Source organism: Symphalangus syndactylus, chromosome 9 (assembly GCF_028878055.3).
Source record: "Symphalangus syndactylus isolate Jambi chromosome 9, NHGRI_mSymSyn1-v2.1_pri, whole genome shotgun sequence".
In the NCBI taxonomy this organism is placed as follows: domain Eukaryota; kingdom Metazoa; phylum Chordata; class Mammalia; order Primates; family Hylobatidae; genus Symphalangus; species Symphalangus syndactylus.
This window is the reverse complement of record NC_072431.2, coordinates 105,521,624-105,536,809: the sequence shown is the minus strand read 5'-3', so window position 1 is coordinate 105,536,809 and position 15,186 is coordinate 105,521,624. Positions and strand designations below refer to the sequence as shown.

The window sequence follows — 15,186 nt, the reverse complement described above, 5'->3', positions numbered from 1 at the left end:
ACAGAAGGCCACACCACCATAGAGTCCTGCCATTAAGAAGGGCAGGCTCAGGTCCACCTTATCCACTCCATGTGGCAAACATTTCTCCCTCCTCTGCTCACATCATTTTTTATCATATGGTTTGGATTCATGAGCTGAAGTAGCAGGGATGTGTGCGAGAAAGAGAAAGAAGAGAGTGAGGAGAGAGAGAGAAATTGACTCCATCTATATCATTTGCTTTGTGAGGATAAGAACTGTCTTAACTCTTTTTCTTTCCCACAACACTCAGCAGGCATCCAATAAAGGTTTGCTGTTTGGCTTGTGCTCAAAATGAAAAGGATAAGCATTATTGTTCATTATTCTTGCCCCTTTCATGTCTTTAAATTGTAAAACAAAGAAAACAATCTGTACCACAGAAGGCTGGACTGCTGAGCTCTAGCAAGGTGTGGAGCTGTCTAAAAACAAAGTCAGGAGTGCCCCATCCTTGATGATGGTCAAGTCAAGGTGTTGGAGAAAGGAGTAAAACATCAGATGGAGGTTCTCAGATTCTAAGGTCCCTTCTAAGAAAGACTTCTACAATTCCATAACAAAGGATTTAGAAAATAAAAGCAAAACTGAGTTCCTATAAATGTGTGGGATGTCACTATTAACTATCCTCCTGCCAAAAATGTATTAACATAGAAAAAAAGACATCTAGGAAATTCTCTGAATAAAGCTCTTCCAGGTAGAGTTCAATGGCTACAGAAGGAATCAGCCCACAGCATGTGTGCAGCCTGGCTTTACCCAGGCACCAGAAACCTCCAGAGCATCACTCCTGACTGCTGCTTTTGTTCCCCCTGTGACTACCCCTGAAAGCTGCATATTTTTATTTCACAGAAACTACCTTTCCTCAGTCCCTATCAAGAAACGAATTTCAAAGTAACATTTTTAGCATAATATTTAATCCCTAACCACACCAGCTTATCTATATGGGTAAGAAGGAAGCCAAATATTGCCAAAAATATCTAGGAATCACTATTTCTGAGTAGATAGCACAGTATTTATTGAAATTTGAACATTAGAAATATGCTACAAACTAAACTATAATCTGAACACAAGTAATATATGCATGTGTATATATATGTATACATACATATCCAATTAAATCACACACAACACACACACACACACACACACACTCTCTCTCTCTCTCTCATAGCATACTACCCATGTGCCAGATTCTGTGATCGGTGTTAGTAATTTGACACTGTACAGGGAAACAATATAATGTCCCCAAAGAGCTCCATCCATTCACTGTGTGCCAAAGATGCAAGAGATTGTATCACAGATTAAGCTTTAAGAATGATTTTTTTAATCCAATTTTCATTTCTAAATCTTTTTCAAGAAATAAAAAAATCAAACTAAGACAACCTATCATATGCCATACAGCAAGCTCACAGACCTATATAGAAATCCCTTGAGCTGGAGCTAACAACAAGAACAGATCACAGAGAAACGGTCTCCCTTGGCTACGGAAGACAGAGAGAGAAGATTCTCAAGTGGTTTCAAGTCTGGGAATGATAGCCTAAAAAGAAAGTCTTAAGAGAAGACAGAAAGGTATTTTCAAATATTTGAAGCATTGTTGTACAGAACACATCAGACTTATTCTACTTCAGAGGAAATAGTTGAAGTACTTCTATACAAAAGAATTAAACTTTTCTATTAATACTTCAGAAGGTAGACCTATGGCTTACAGGTGGAAGTCAAAGCAAGCAGATTAACCTCATCTTTTTTTTTTTTTTTTTTTTTAAAGACCCTTCTAACAATTTGATAGCTCACAGCTGGAATGGGTTTCATGCAATGGTACTGAGTCACTGAAAAAGCTTTCAGAGGCTAAATGATGTCCATCAGCAAAGCTGTGTAGATTACAGAATCAGATGGTGTATAGGATTGGGTGGTAATACGATACCTTCTTCCAGCCCTATTCTATTATCCATTCTATGGAAGAGGATGTCTCCATCTTTTCTTTGAGTAAATAATTCCCAAACCATCTATTAAAGATCTCAGGATCCTTAATTCTACATCTTTATTTGGTATTTTTCTACCTAGGCTAATATTGAAGCCAGCTAATCTCACTAAGCTCTCTGTCATCAAGAGTGAAGAAAGAGATCAGAAGTATCTTAACTGAGAGGGTAGATGGGGGTCCCTCAGGACAAGCTCTTCCGAGGTGTGGATACAAAGTATATGGCTGAATTATGAGTCATCACAGGAAATCAGTTGTTCCTAATGACAACACTGCTCCTAGTCAACAGAAACAGAAATTAATTAAACAATTTCCAGGAGGAGGTTTTAGATCTGGCTTTTATGATGTTAATGACTTACCAAAAGAGTGTGCATATCATGATTTCTCTAGACTTCTACTTCTTTATTTTTTCTTTGTAAACTGTGTCACACCAGGCATAGCTCGCCATGAAAACATTGTGAGTAGTCTCACCACACTGGGGAGAATTCATATTAGTAGTTGAGTGTAAATTCACCTAGAATTTATCAATCTGCTTATTCACATTAACGGAACCACATTTTACACATTGTTGTATAACCTGCCATTTTCATTTAACAATGTATTCCTGACATCTTTCCATAATATGACATACAGACGTACAGCATAGCTTCACAGTACTCATCACATACTGTGTTCCACCAATTCTGGAGCACACTCTTTCTCATATTTTAATATCTCTGATATTGGGTGTGTCTCACATGTAACAGCCATCATAGTTTACCTGGCAGCATATTTTCCTTCCTCAGTGGGACATTTTCTTTCTTAGTGGTACATAAATTAATGGGGGATCTTACAACTGACAGTCTTTGATTCAATGAAATAGGTTAGCTGAACTGTATATAATCAATCCATTTTGGATGTTGGCAGCAGATACTCTTGATGTCCCCTTGTCATATTCCCTCCGCCCACCTCTGATTTCAGCCATCGCCATGGCGGGGAGTTCAGAGTAGGGTGGCCTCAAGGTGACAGCTCCCACTAAAGACAGCATGAGTGTCTCTTTTGTCCCCAGAGCCTTCTTTGAAGCTGGGTGGCATCAACTCAGCCTGAAGGCAAGAGTGACCCAGAAAGGCAGAAGTACAAATGGCCCAGTGCACAACCTCAAGCAGAGGGGTACAGGGATGGCTGTGTAAATGCTCTAACTATAACACACTCTGTTATTACTGACTTCCTCCTTCCCTGCCTCTCTCCCTGCTCCCTCAGCGCTGCTTCCTAAGATCACCTCACAAATAAATTAGTTGCACCCAACTCCTTGCTTCAGGCTCTGCTTTCATGGGAACCCAAACTAAGCCCAGGCCTCATGGACTATTTCAACAGTCTCCAATTTATCAATACTTCATGCTTCAAAAATATGTTTATAAGTCAACAGCTTGGAATTTGCAATCCATTGTTTTCAAGAAATGCTATTTAAATGATTAGATTCGTAAGCCAGGTCATAAAAAGTATTTGTAGCAGCATGGAGTGCCAGCACAAAAGCTCCTAAGGAAACATGTCATTTTGCCACACTGCCTTTCTTTACCAGAATAAACATTAGCAATGCAATTAAGGCTCCAGGAACAAATACTCACCCACGTTGACATGTGCACACAAAAATACACACAAACACACACACACATATTGGTGAAAGCAGATTTCTAGAGAATCGAAATGCCTGTATCAATATTCATTTAAGTCCTTATAATTGGGCTTACAACTTGAAATCCAAGAAATATAAAAAAAGTTAAATTCATCAAAGGTCTCAAAAGGGAAAAACAGAAACTATTTAGTTCAATATACAAAAATGTAAAATTTTTTAGCCAAAGATGGTAAGGGTGAAATGAAAGAAAGAGGGTCATTCAGAACAAATTAGTGCAGAATTAAAGTGGTTATATAATTTGGAACTCAAGTCACCACAGAGGACTGTTTAAAGTCAATGCTCAACAGTTAGAAGCCTGTTACAAAATCAGAGGAGACTGAACTTGAGTTGAAAAAAAAAATTAAGTTTCATATTTTATATAAAGCTAAGCCTTAAATCTGAATTAATGGATTAAAGTTGCATTTATATGATATTGTGTCAAAGCCCCATTAAATGATCATTTAATATTCGAAACAACAATCTCCCTCCCCACCACCAGCCCCAACAAAAAGAAAGAATCTCCTAAATCAAATTATTAATGATTGTGGCATCAAGAGGATGGAAAGTAGGAGAAAAGAAACGAAGAAATTTGAGATTATGGAATTAGACTGAAAGAAATCAATCAAAATCTTATCTAAAAATATTTGCTAGTGGCCTAATGTAAGTGGATACTTAAGTGGGGTTTTTTTCAAATTCCTTAAAAATAAAAATGCCTTTAAGTAAAAGCAACCCCTTCCTCAAGTAAAAAGTAAATCAAAATCACTTTTTCAATGATGCAGAATTTATATGTAACTTCATATTCCTTCTGGTAAAAAGAAAGGGGAAAAATGAAAAAGGTGAACCAAAAAATAAATCATTGAATATTATTAAATATATACATCAAATCCATGACTACAGATGTGGGCACAAAAAATAAAAACACTTTTAGATCCAGGAAAGAAATCTGGTTTACAAAAGCCAGAAGACTGTTAGTATTTACGACTTAAACTTAATTATTGTGCATACACACAAATCCCTTCCCCCTACTCACACACACAGGATTTTTTTTCCCCCCAAGTTCCCCAATTTAATGGTAAAGACATAAGCTTTGAGCTTAAAAGAAAAAATATTCTTTCATTTTGTTCTTCCATGTAAGGGCTGACAAACACACCACAGGGGAGAAACCTGTATTAATGATCCTCATAGCTTGCAAGAAAAACTCTTATTAATTTCAGTCTAAACAAACACAAACAGGGACAAAACATTCTAGACATAAACCTGCTGCAGAAGCTCTCCAAAATCACAACACCCACAGTACATCTTTCAGCTCAAATGAATAAACACTTCCAGTGAGACCTCAAATGTTTTCATTTTTTTAAAACATAAGAAGGAATCATTTTATTCCAACACGAATGAGACTGTAGAGAGCTCTAGTACTGTTGATAGCAAAGCTTCTTGGGGACATTATTAACTGGATTATAACATCTAATAACTAAAAGGAAGAACACGAATGAATGTAGAGGGGCCTCCCCACCGGCCATTCTTGCAAGCTTCAAAAAAGGAGCTCAGACTTTGAGTAAAGTCTTAAGTCTTGGAATGCAATAGGCAGGAGGCACTTGAACTACCCAGACACTGAAATGATGCACAAAATTCTGTTCAATAGGCTAATATTTCATGTGGGTTAGGATCTGTAATCTAAACAGAATTGAGAAAAAAAATTAAGAAGTTAAGCAAAACATAAGTAGTCCAACTTTTTATTTTAACGACAGAGAAACTGAGGCCCACAAGGCTCAAGTTTTGCCCAATGTCATGTAATCACTAATCACATAACTGGTTATCTAGGTCTCCTGACATTCAATACAATGCCCTGTAGCAAACTGAAACCTCAGAAACCTCAGAAGGTATGGTCTAATCTAACATGTCTAAAATATTATTTTTAATACCCTTAAGGAATATCATGAAATTGGATGAAATTTTAGATGTTGCTCTATAAATATGGAAAGATCCTCATATGAGTCACCTTTGGAGAATAAGTACTCAAATTTCTCATGTATCTCAATACAGTTCATGCCAGGCATATGTATATTCACATGCAAAATCCTGCAACATTCTTAACTGTGCATTACATCAACTCTATAGAGATTATGGTAAGGTTATTTCCAGGATTCTAGGCCTTCCCTACCAATATGCAAACCATCAGCTGAATCTATAAACAACAGTACCATCAAGGTTCCCAGATTTAAAATATTTCCCTACCCAATTCCCTATCAACCCTGCTCCCCCTCCCCAATCTCATTTAAAATAAGTCTGGGATGGCCAATGCCTGTAATCTCAGCACTTTAGGGGGCAGAGGTGGTAGGATCCCTGGAGCCCAGGAGTTCAAGACCAGCCTGGGCAACACAGCAAGACACTGTCTCTACAAAAAACTCTAAAACTTAGCCAGGCATGGTGGTGCATGCTTGTAGTCCCACCTACTTGAGAGACTGGGATAGGAGGGTCACTTGAGCCTAGGATTTCAAGGTTGCAGTGAGCCATGATCACACCACTGTGCTCCAGCCTGGACGGCAGAGTGAGACCCCATCTCTAAAAAGTAAATAAATACATACTCTGGGCTTTTGCTAATAATACTATCTTAAAAGATTAAAGCCTTCACCTGAGTAGTTTTGCTTCATCACTTTAATTATTCTGGCAACCCATCTATAGTTCAATTCTCAATATGCCATCATTTGTCAGCTCTGCCAAGCCCAATCTTTCCCAACCAAGCAACTCTTCCCTGGGGTTTCTTTCAAAAAAAATTATACCAGCAGGTTCTAATTTCCTATCCCTGCCAGAAAGGCTGCTCAGAAGTTGAGTTTAAATGTGTCTTATTAAAGTATTGTGTTTAAAAAAAGTATTACATGTCTGCTGAATTGTAAACAGACTTGAATATTCATCTTAAATAAAAGTTTATTAATTGAGCATTCATTATTACTCTCAGTATGAAAACTAAATAGATCATCAGAAAAAGAATTAGGCACATTAGGAAGCAGTCAGATCGTATCAGTGATCAAACAGTTCATAGAAGCTTACTCTAAACAGAAGCTGCAGATTTGTATCCACTACCTATTTCAGATCCTGGTACAGTAGGTGCCCAATAAATGCTGAACAAATGAATGAAAATAAAACTCCAAGTCACTTAGATCAAGGCACAACTGGAGCTCCATTTAATAAATGGTCAATGCCAGACTCTCCATTAAATGTTCAATGGCATGAACTAGAAGGAGGCAGCATGTATCGCAGGAATAGCTTTTGCTACAAAATGTGAGACAAAACAGCTCATGAAGAAAATAATCCTTATGGTAATCATCACAATGATGATCAACAGTCTGGAACACTTCCTCAGTCACCAGATGAACCTTAGAACAAACGCAGAGAAAGGGGTCTGGGTACACTGGAAGTGGCACCTCCAAACAGGCCCTGTGAAGCTCTTCATCCAAGACCTTCCTTCCTCTTTCATGGTATTCCACTCTTCTACTTTCTCCCAAAACTATCCTTTTCATGTAGGCAAACAAAGTAGCGATAATGTCCAAACACAGAATCACTCAAGCCAAAACACTCTCCTGAGCACCAGGAATCACCTGGCTGTGCTGAAAAGTCTGTCCAAACACTTTGGATTAATTTTTTTTTTGCATATTAAGATATTTTTAGACATGAAGTTATTTATTCTCCGCACCAAGAGAGACTTACTTTTTAATCCTTTCTCCATAAGGATGTCAAAATCTTTCAGTCCCAAGGTAAGGCATCAGACCAAAATAGCTTTAAAAGTTCTATATAATTATGAATGTTGTTTTAGCTACTCTTATGCCAAGAATCATCTACACTGCTTGAATTCATACAATCATATCCACGAGAGACCCAGTTAACCTTAGCATTTCTGCTGCAAACAAAGTGTTTAGACAAACAGCACTCTCTCTATTCCAACCATGTTACTCAGTGCTGCCTGGTCAATTCTCACACAAATCAGAAAAAAAATAAGGTGTGGGGACAGAGGGGGCCAAGATGTAAAAAGGCAAGTCTGCAATCCTCCTGACCCCATCTCCTACAAATAAACTTAGGTTCTTCCAACAGTACGTTGAAAAGAATTAAAGATGTGGACCCTAAACAAACAAACAAACAGTCGTTTTGCATTGACCCTCTCTTTAATTTCAAACCTGGAAATTTTTAGCAGGAATATTATGACCAAACCACATTACCTAGAAATTATAAAGGTAGAAGACACTTTGAAAAGGTTTTTTGGAAAAAGCATAAAAAGTATCCCATGGGGTCTGATAAGTGGTCCTTCTGGCCAAGGGTTCATGCTGACAGTGCTAAAGGAATGGATCTAAGGATGGAGTAGAGGGTGAGGTAACAGGGCAGGCAAGGGAAATGTGATCATGCCCTCCATAATCACAGCCTCAAAGATCCATAATGTGCCTTGGTTACTTCTTGATTCTCAGTATCTGACCATTTGTCAACTCTGCCAGGGAGTTAGCCTTATCTCAAGTTTCATGAAAGCAGGGATTTTCTTTTGTTCACTACTATACATATTACCAACATTTGAACAGTGTCTGGCACATAACAGACTTCCAAAAAACTATTTTTGAATAAACTGTTATAGTTCAATCATTCACAAATTTGCTGAAAGCCAGTAGCAGGTTAATTTACCAGTTAAAATTCCCCACCAATAAGGAAGAAAGCAAACTTTTCCCATAATGAGTTTGGGGGCTACCATGTCATTTAGCAATTAATCTATTCCAACAACAAAAATATACTGAGCACTTACAATGTGCTGGGAATTTTTCCAGTGCTGGGAATACAGTGGTAGACAAGATACATGTTGTTGTTCCTGCTCTCATAGAGCTTCCATTCTAGTGATTCTCCCTGGCTGTTCTGTGGAGGAGAGGCTACTGGGGTGGCCTCAGGGCCTTTGCACTTCCTGTTTTCTCTAAGTAGATGTTTGTGCAGTCTGTGCTTCCCCTCTTTTTTCAGGTTTCTGCTCAAATGTCACCTTATCGGACAGGCCTTTGGCCATTTCTATGTAAAATCAAACAGCAGCACCCCTGTCTCCTATACACTCTAACCTACTTATCCCTGCTTTAATGTTCTCCACAGCACTTACTATCACCTGACATATATATTTATTTGCTTATAATGCAAACTCCATGAGGGCAGGGACTTTGTTTGTTGTTGTATCCACTGGACCCACAAGGGGGCTTGACGCATTAGTAGGCATTCAATAAATATCTACAAAACGAATGTCTTTTAAAAACATACAATCATTGAACTTCTTCAGCACAGCCACTGCTGTGCAGTTTAGTCACTGATCTTTCAGATCTTTTTCACTCAAACTAGTTCTTGGTCCTGCTGAGAAAACCCTGCATTTGTAGCTATGAGATTATGCAAACCCTAAGAGTATAATTTCCACTTTATATTCTAGATCACTAATGAAAATGCCCATTTCCATCAGGCCCTGGATCAGTCTCCATGGAAAATACTCACTGACTCCTCCCAAGATGAAAGTGACCCACAGTCAACAACTGGATGTGAACTCAGTGCTGATTCCCATCATGCATAAACCCACTTAGCCATGAAAGCTTCAATAAAACTGCTCTGTGACTGAAATACTGCAAAGCCTGCCCCAGGGCAAAGCTTGCCCCTGACTCAGCCTCAAAGGTGCCAATTGGCTCTCAGTTAACCAACCCTTCCCTGTTCTGAGATATTTCCACATGCACAAAGGATGCCAGTGGATAGAACTGTTTTATACATTAAGGGATAAGGGCACTCACAAAAGAATACAGCTAATTTTTGCAAACCAATCCTGCATTAGTTTTCTCTACTCTGGCTTTCTGTCCCACCTACCCATTCCATGTATTTGTTGTTATGAAGAACTGAAGAGTAAAACACTGGAAGAGTAAAGCAGTAGAATTACCATTTTCATATCTTCACTATCAAATGGCCATCTTCCTTTGTCTTATGCACAAGAGGCACATACACATTTATCAAGGAAGATTTTCTGTTTATAAAGTTAGTCTCATTGTTAGACCTAAAACTTCTGGATTCTTTGTATTCTTCCTTGTAAAACAGGCCTTTTTCTACATTTTGTGGTTTTTCCCATCTGTCTTTTAGATACTTGTGTTACCTTAATAAAATTTTATTTTTCAATGGAGATATACTGTTTTGTTTCTTTATAAGAAAATTCAGGTTTTATCCTTTTTTAACTCTTTCACCCTTCAACCATTACTAATTTCTTCTCATGGAGTTCTTTTAGTCTGTTGAAATTCCTTTTTAAAATGTGTTCTCTTTGTTCTACTGAATTTCTAGTTCTTTTATTCACTGTCTGTTCCATCAATTAAAGTGGTAAGATTTTGGGCACATCCCTTTACAACCATGAGTTCTGTCTGCTCATCAGTATAACTAGAATAAGTCATGCTGTCTGCCTTGCCTGGTGCTATGCAGGTATAAGACTAAATAGGTAGAACTGCTGTTTAAGCCACTCTAGACAGTTTCAGTCTCTGTACTTGAATAGGCCTGTTGCTTCCAATAAGAGAGGAATTTAATACTCTAAAAGAAGGAGGCCAATACTATTAAAGTCACATTAATCCACACTTTGCTGAGACATGGCAGAACAGACAAAAAAAAAAAAAAAAAAAAACTCACCATCAAATCCAATGCCTGCCGTCTGGTCAATTAAAAAAGCAAAAAACAAAAAACAGGATTACAGTTCCAAATGCCCCAAACAAACAAATCTTCAGGTTGCATTAAGCAAAAACTTACCAAGCCCTCAACTGCTTCTTTCCTAATGAATTCCAGCGTTTCCACCTAGGGATAGAGAGTATGAAACCAAGCTTTAATCTAGGTTGAACAGCTGAAATTTGATCATGGTGGTAAATAGGGTACTCAGGTAAGGATCCAGATAAAATTGATAATAATATGTCTCAAATCACTAAGCTTCAACTTGTACTGTTATTCAGTACACATTCATTCCAAAAATACTCTAGTATTTTGCTTTTTGTCTTGGTAGTAACAAAATATAGTAAATGTAAGTTATTTCTTAAATAATACACTTAATGTTCTCTAATATCAACCACTGAATTATTTTGCTTAAATTCCTGAGTCTCAACTTTCTCAACTGTAAAACACAAATAAAAACTGCTTCCTCACTTGGTTACTATGAGAACAGCAACCAAAAAGGAGGGAAGGCACTTAGGTGAATTTAATAAAACCTAAAAAATAGACTAGAATTCAAAGTCCTCCATGATCTTGTTCTCTCAGGAAGCAATTAATATAATCAATTCCATACTTATCAGAAACATGTTCATTTCCCCCCAGTTTTTGCATAAATGCCATCATATACTGTTTTACACATTTGTTCTTCCATTTAACAATAAATTTTAGAGACTGTTCCATATCAATAAGGAGGAAGCTCCCCCATTCTCTATATAAGCCATTATTTACTTAACATTCTCCCACATTTAGGTTATTTCCAGTCTTTTACTGTCATAATCTTTTGCTCACATACAAGCATATTTGTAAGGTACACTTCTAAAAGGAGAATCGTTGGGTCAAAAAGTATGCACGTTTCCAATTTTCAAAAAGATTGCCAGATTGTCCTCCATAGAGGTTTAGAGCAATTTACTCTCCTGCCAGCCATAAATGAAGACCATTTCTCCACATGCTGATCAATATAAATCTCTTATTAAACACTGTTGTTAAATCTCAGTCAACAGGATAGTAAAAAATGCTATCTCCATGTGTTTTAGTTGCTTTTTCTAATGAGGTTTTTTGGCTTTTTTTGATTGATAGTCTCTCTTTGAATATTAAGAAAATTTATTTCATGCCCTTTAACTTTCTTCCTTTGTATTACTCTGCACATTCTATGATCCAACTACTCTGAGCTATTTGCTATTCTCCAAATGGGCTACATTTTGGGAAATGCCCATTACTTCCAACTTCACTTACAAAATTTGTTGACAGTCAAATTCAAAGGCATTTCAATGTTTATGAAGTGTTCCTGTATTCCTCTCATAGGACTTAATCACTCCTTCCTCAGAGTGCCCAGGGAGCATTTTTAACACTTCATAATAGTATCACCTCGCTCTGCCATGTACACAGATGAACTTCTTCAAGGTCTAGATTATATTCTTCATCTTAGCATTCCCTGTGATATTCAGCACATTCACTCAATTAATGTGGCATGGAAGACTGAATTAAAAAGACTGTGCATTTCTAACTGCATATGTGGTTTTCAACTTCCAAACCAATATTGTAAATCTAGTGATGGGGATAATAAAATAAAGTGAAGATCTTCAGACTTGTTCTTTGCCCTAGACATCCATATCACCACTTAAATGCTGATCATCTTTTCTCTAAGTGTTTTGTTTAATGTTTGTTTTAACACTGAAATTCTGGCTGTGACCTGAATGACTAAAGGACCTAACTAAGATCAAAGTATTAAGGGGATTATAGACTTCTTTTCTATAATCCATGAATTGTAATTTTTAAACATTCACTAGAATGGCTAAAATAAAAAAGAAAAGAACAAGTACAGATGTAGAGCAACTAGAACTATCATAAACTGCTGGCAGAAACGTAAATGGGCACAACCATTTTGGAAAACTGTTTGGGGGAATCAACTGAAGCTAAACATATATTAACTCTGTGACCCAGCAATTCTACTCCTTGGTATATACTCAATAAAAACGCACACATTTGTTCACCAAAAGTTATGTACGAGAATATTCACAGAAGCAATAATCATAAAAACCCCGAACAGAAAAAAAACAAATGTTTATCAATAATAGAATGGATAAATAAATTTTGGCATATTAACACAATGCGATTCTAACAGCAATGGGAATAAACAAACTAAAAACCACACATCAAAATATGAGTGACTCTCACAGACCTAAAGCATTGACGTGAGTCAATTTACGTAAGTTACAAAAACAAGCAAAGCTAATCTGATGGTGTTACAAATCAGGATGGAAATTACCCATTGCCGGTAGGGATAGGGACTGGGGCTATATTAAAGGGACTTCGGAAGAGCTGGTAATAATCTGTTTCTTGTTCTGGACGCTGGTTACACAGGTTATTTATCTTCTGAAAACTCATTAGATTATATGTTGATGCTTTGTATATTTTTCTGCAGGCATATTATACTTTAATAAAAATGTTACTAAAATAAATCAATAGGTGAAACTTCCGAAAGAAAATATATTCCTTTTAAAATACCTTTCATGAATAATGTTTTTCTAAATGCTGACGTGCTTATCAGCCACTTGTAAAACCCAACTGACTTGTGCTGGTTTGACCAAAGAGCCTACCACTGAAAAGAGAACTTGGACAAAAAAGAATTTTCTATTTCCGAAACAATGCATGAGTCACAAATGATATTCAAATTTTTTGATTAGGAATAAAGTGAAGTGACCAATGGAGATCAGCTACTGAGAGCAGGCACAGATTGAAGAGAAAGATAAAAGAAAAGAATTTCCTTAAATGGTACCAAAATAGCTATTACTCTTAAATGAACCTTCTGTTGAACTAATAAGAAAAAAACCGATTATTTATTCCAATGCAGATATATGCCTCCACACCCAGCTTCCCTCCCAATATTATTTTAAAACACTGCACAACAAAGAGTGTGAGAGTACCACGGGAGGAGTAATTAATGGCTACTGCAGGTGTCTGAATAGAGGGAAACTAAGAGAAATGAAACACAGATCCTTCCACCTCATTAGTCTTCTAAAAATGTTCTCATAATACAAAGGCATGACCCGCTTGTGTGGTATATAAATGAATGAGAAAGCTAATCAAAATGGTTTTTATGAATCTTGACCACAACCCACATACAAATACTTTGGAGAATAAAAATAGGAAAATAAATTGATGGCGCTAAGCTAGTCAAGCAGAGCAGAAATAAATGCGGAAGCTGGACAACACAAAATCAATACATAGTAAACTCAATTATCTGTGCTAATGGAGGCAGATTTTTAAAATCTTTTCTATTGGGCTGTGAAATATAGAACAGGCACTCCGAGACAGATGAACAGGCCCAAACACTTACCCTCTTCTGAACCTGGCATTAATTCATTTTTAATTTGATCCCAACAAAACTCAAAAGGAAAGAAAAAAAAAGATGTGAAGTCTAGGTGACCACCAGTCACCAGGGGTGACTTCACAGCCAACTTTAAACTTCCTGTTGTAAAAGGAAACACAAAAATATAATTAACTGAATTTCACAGATAATCCATCACAGTTCATCCTGGTCAATGTACAAAACTGGTTTTGCATAGAAGTATCACCAAGTACATAGTCCCTCCAAAAAGAAATAAGAAAAAAGAGAGGATGCTATCAAGGTTTTAATTATACCCCTCCATCTTACCTTGCCTACCTTCGGGAAGTGGTTCTAATAAGCAGCAAAATTTGCAAAAGGCGGGTAGCAACAAGGAAAACCAGCAAGGGATCTGAATAATTAAATTTCGAAATAATTTTTTTAAACCTGGAACAATTCTTTGTTCATGTAATGATTTTTAAAAAAAAAATTCTTCTCCCCTTTACAAAAGGAAGGATTAGAATTAACCACTAATAATGTGAGCTAAGAATGGCATGAAGGGAAAAAGGAAGATAACTTCTTTTCCCCCAATAGCAAAGCAGATTTATTAAGGACATCTATGTCTTTAATAAAGATGGTCTTTTGGCTGACCATTCAGCCAAAACCAATCATAAACTGTCTAATACTGACCTGGTTAGTATTAGACCAGTACCTAACTAGGATCAGGGGAGAGAGGCTCACCATGATCTAGCCAAGTCTAGTTGAAATTAACCTTGAAATTAAGAAGAAGCATCTGCTGAGGTCCTGCTATGGTCTGAATGTTTACGTACCCCACAAAAACCATATGTTTGAGATTCTCACCCCCAAGGTGATGGTATTCAGAGGTGGGGCCTTTGTGAGGTGATTTAAGAATGGAGCCCTCCTGTATGGCATTAGCGCTCCCACAAAAAAGCTCCCAGAGAGCTGCCATGCCCCATCCACCATTTAGAGGACACAGCTAGAAGGTGCCCTCTATGAGAACACAGGCCCTCACCAGACACCAAATCTGCTGGTGCCTTGATATTGGACTTCCCAGCCTCCAGAACTGAATGAAACAAATTTCTATTGTTCATAAACTTCCCCATTTCTGGCACTTTATTACAGCAGTCTGAACACACTAAGACAGGGCGCACCAAGGACTGGCAGTCAGCATAGTGCATTAAACAAGGAGATCTCTCTAGAAGGGCTCAAAAGTCCATACAATAAATGAGTATAACTTGGTAAAGGACTAAATAAACAAATGCATGGATAGCAACGAGCTGGCCATTTACTCATTCATCAAGCATTTATCCTCAGTGTTCACAACATCATAAAGGCAGACATACATTATTTTTGTCTGCCCAACCAACTCCCAATTTTGGTACCAGCACATCAACCTTCCTGTTGTTTAATAAAGAGACATTCGGTGGTTCACACCTGTAATTCCAGCACTTTGAGAGGCTGAGGCAGGTGGACCACTTGAGGTCA

At 37.4% G+C, this 15,186-nt stretch overlaps 1 protein-coding gene across 14 annotated transcripts in view; it reads right to left on the bottom strand.

Annotated features, from left to right (window-relative positions):
• OSBPL3 (oxysterol binding protein like 3) overlaps positions 1–15,186 on the bottom strand; it is a 198,721-nt gene that overhangs the window by 166,060 nt on the left and 17,475 nt on the right. For 4 of the 14 annotated variants that reach the window (XM_063609716.1, XM_063609719.1, XM_063609717.1 and 1 more), the window contains exon 2: positions 10,404–10,448. The exons of the other annotated variants lie outside the window; for them this stretch is intronic. The gene's annotated coding sequence lies outside the window, so the exon portion shown is untranslated. The remainder of the gene's footprint in view (positions 1–10,403; positions 10,449–15,186) is intronic. 14 annotated transcript variants of the gene reach the window in all.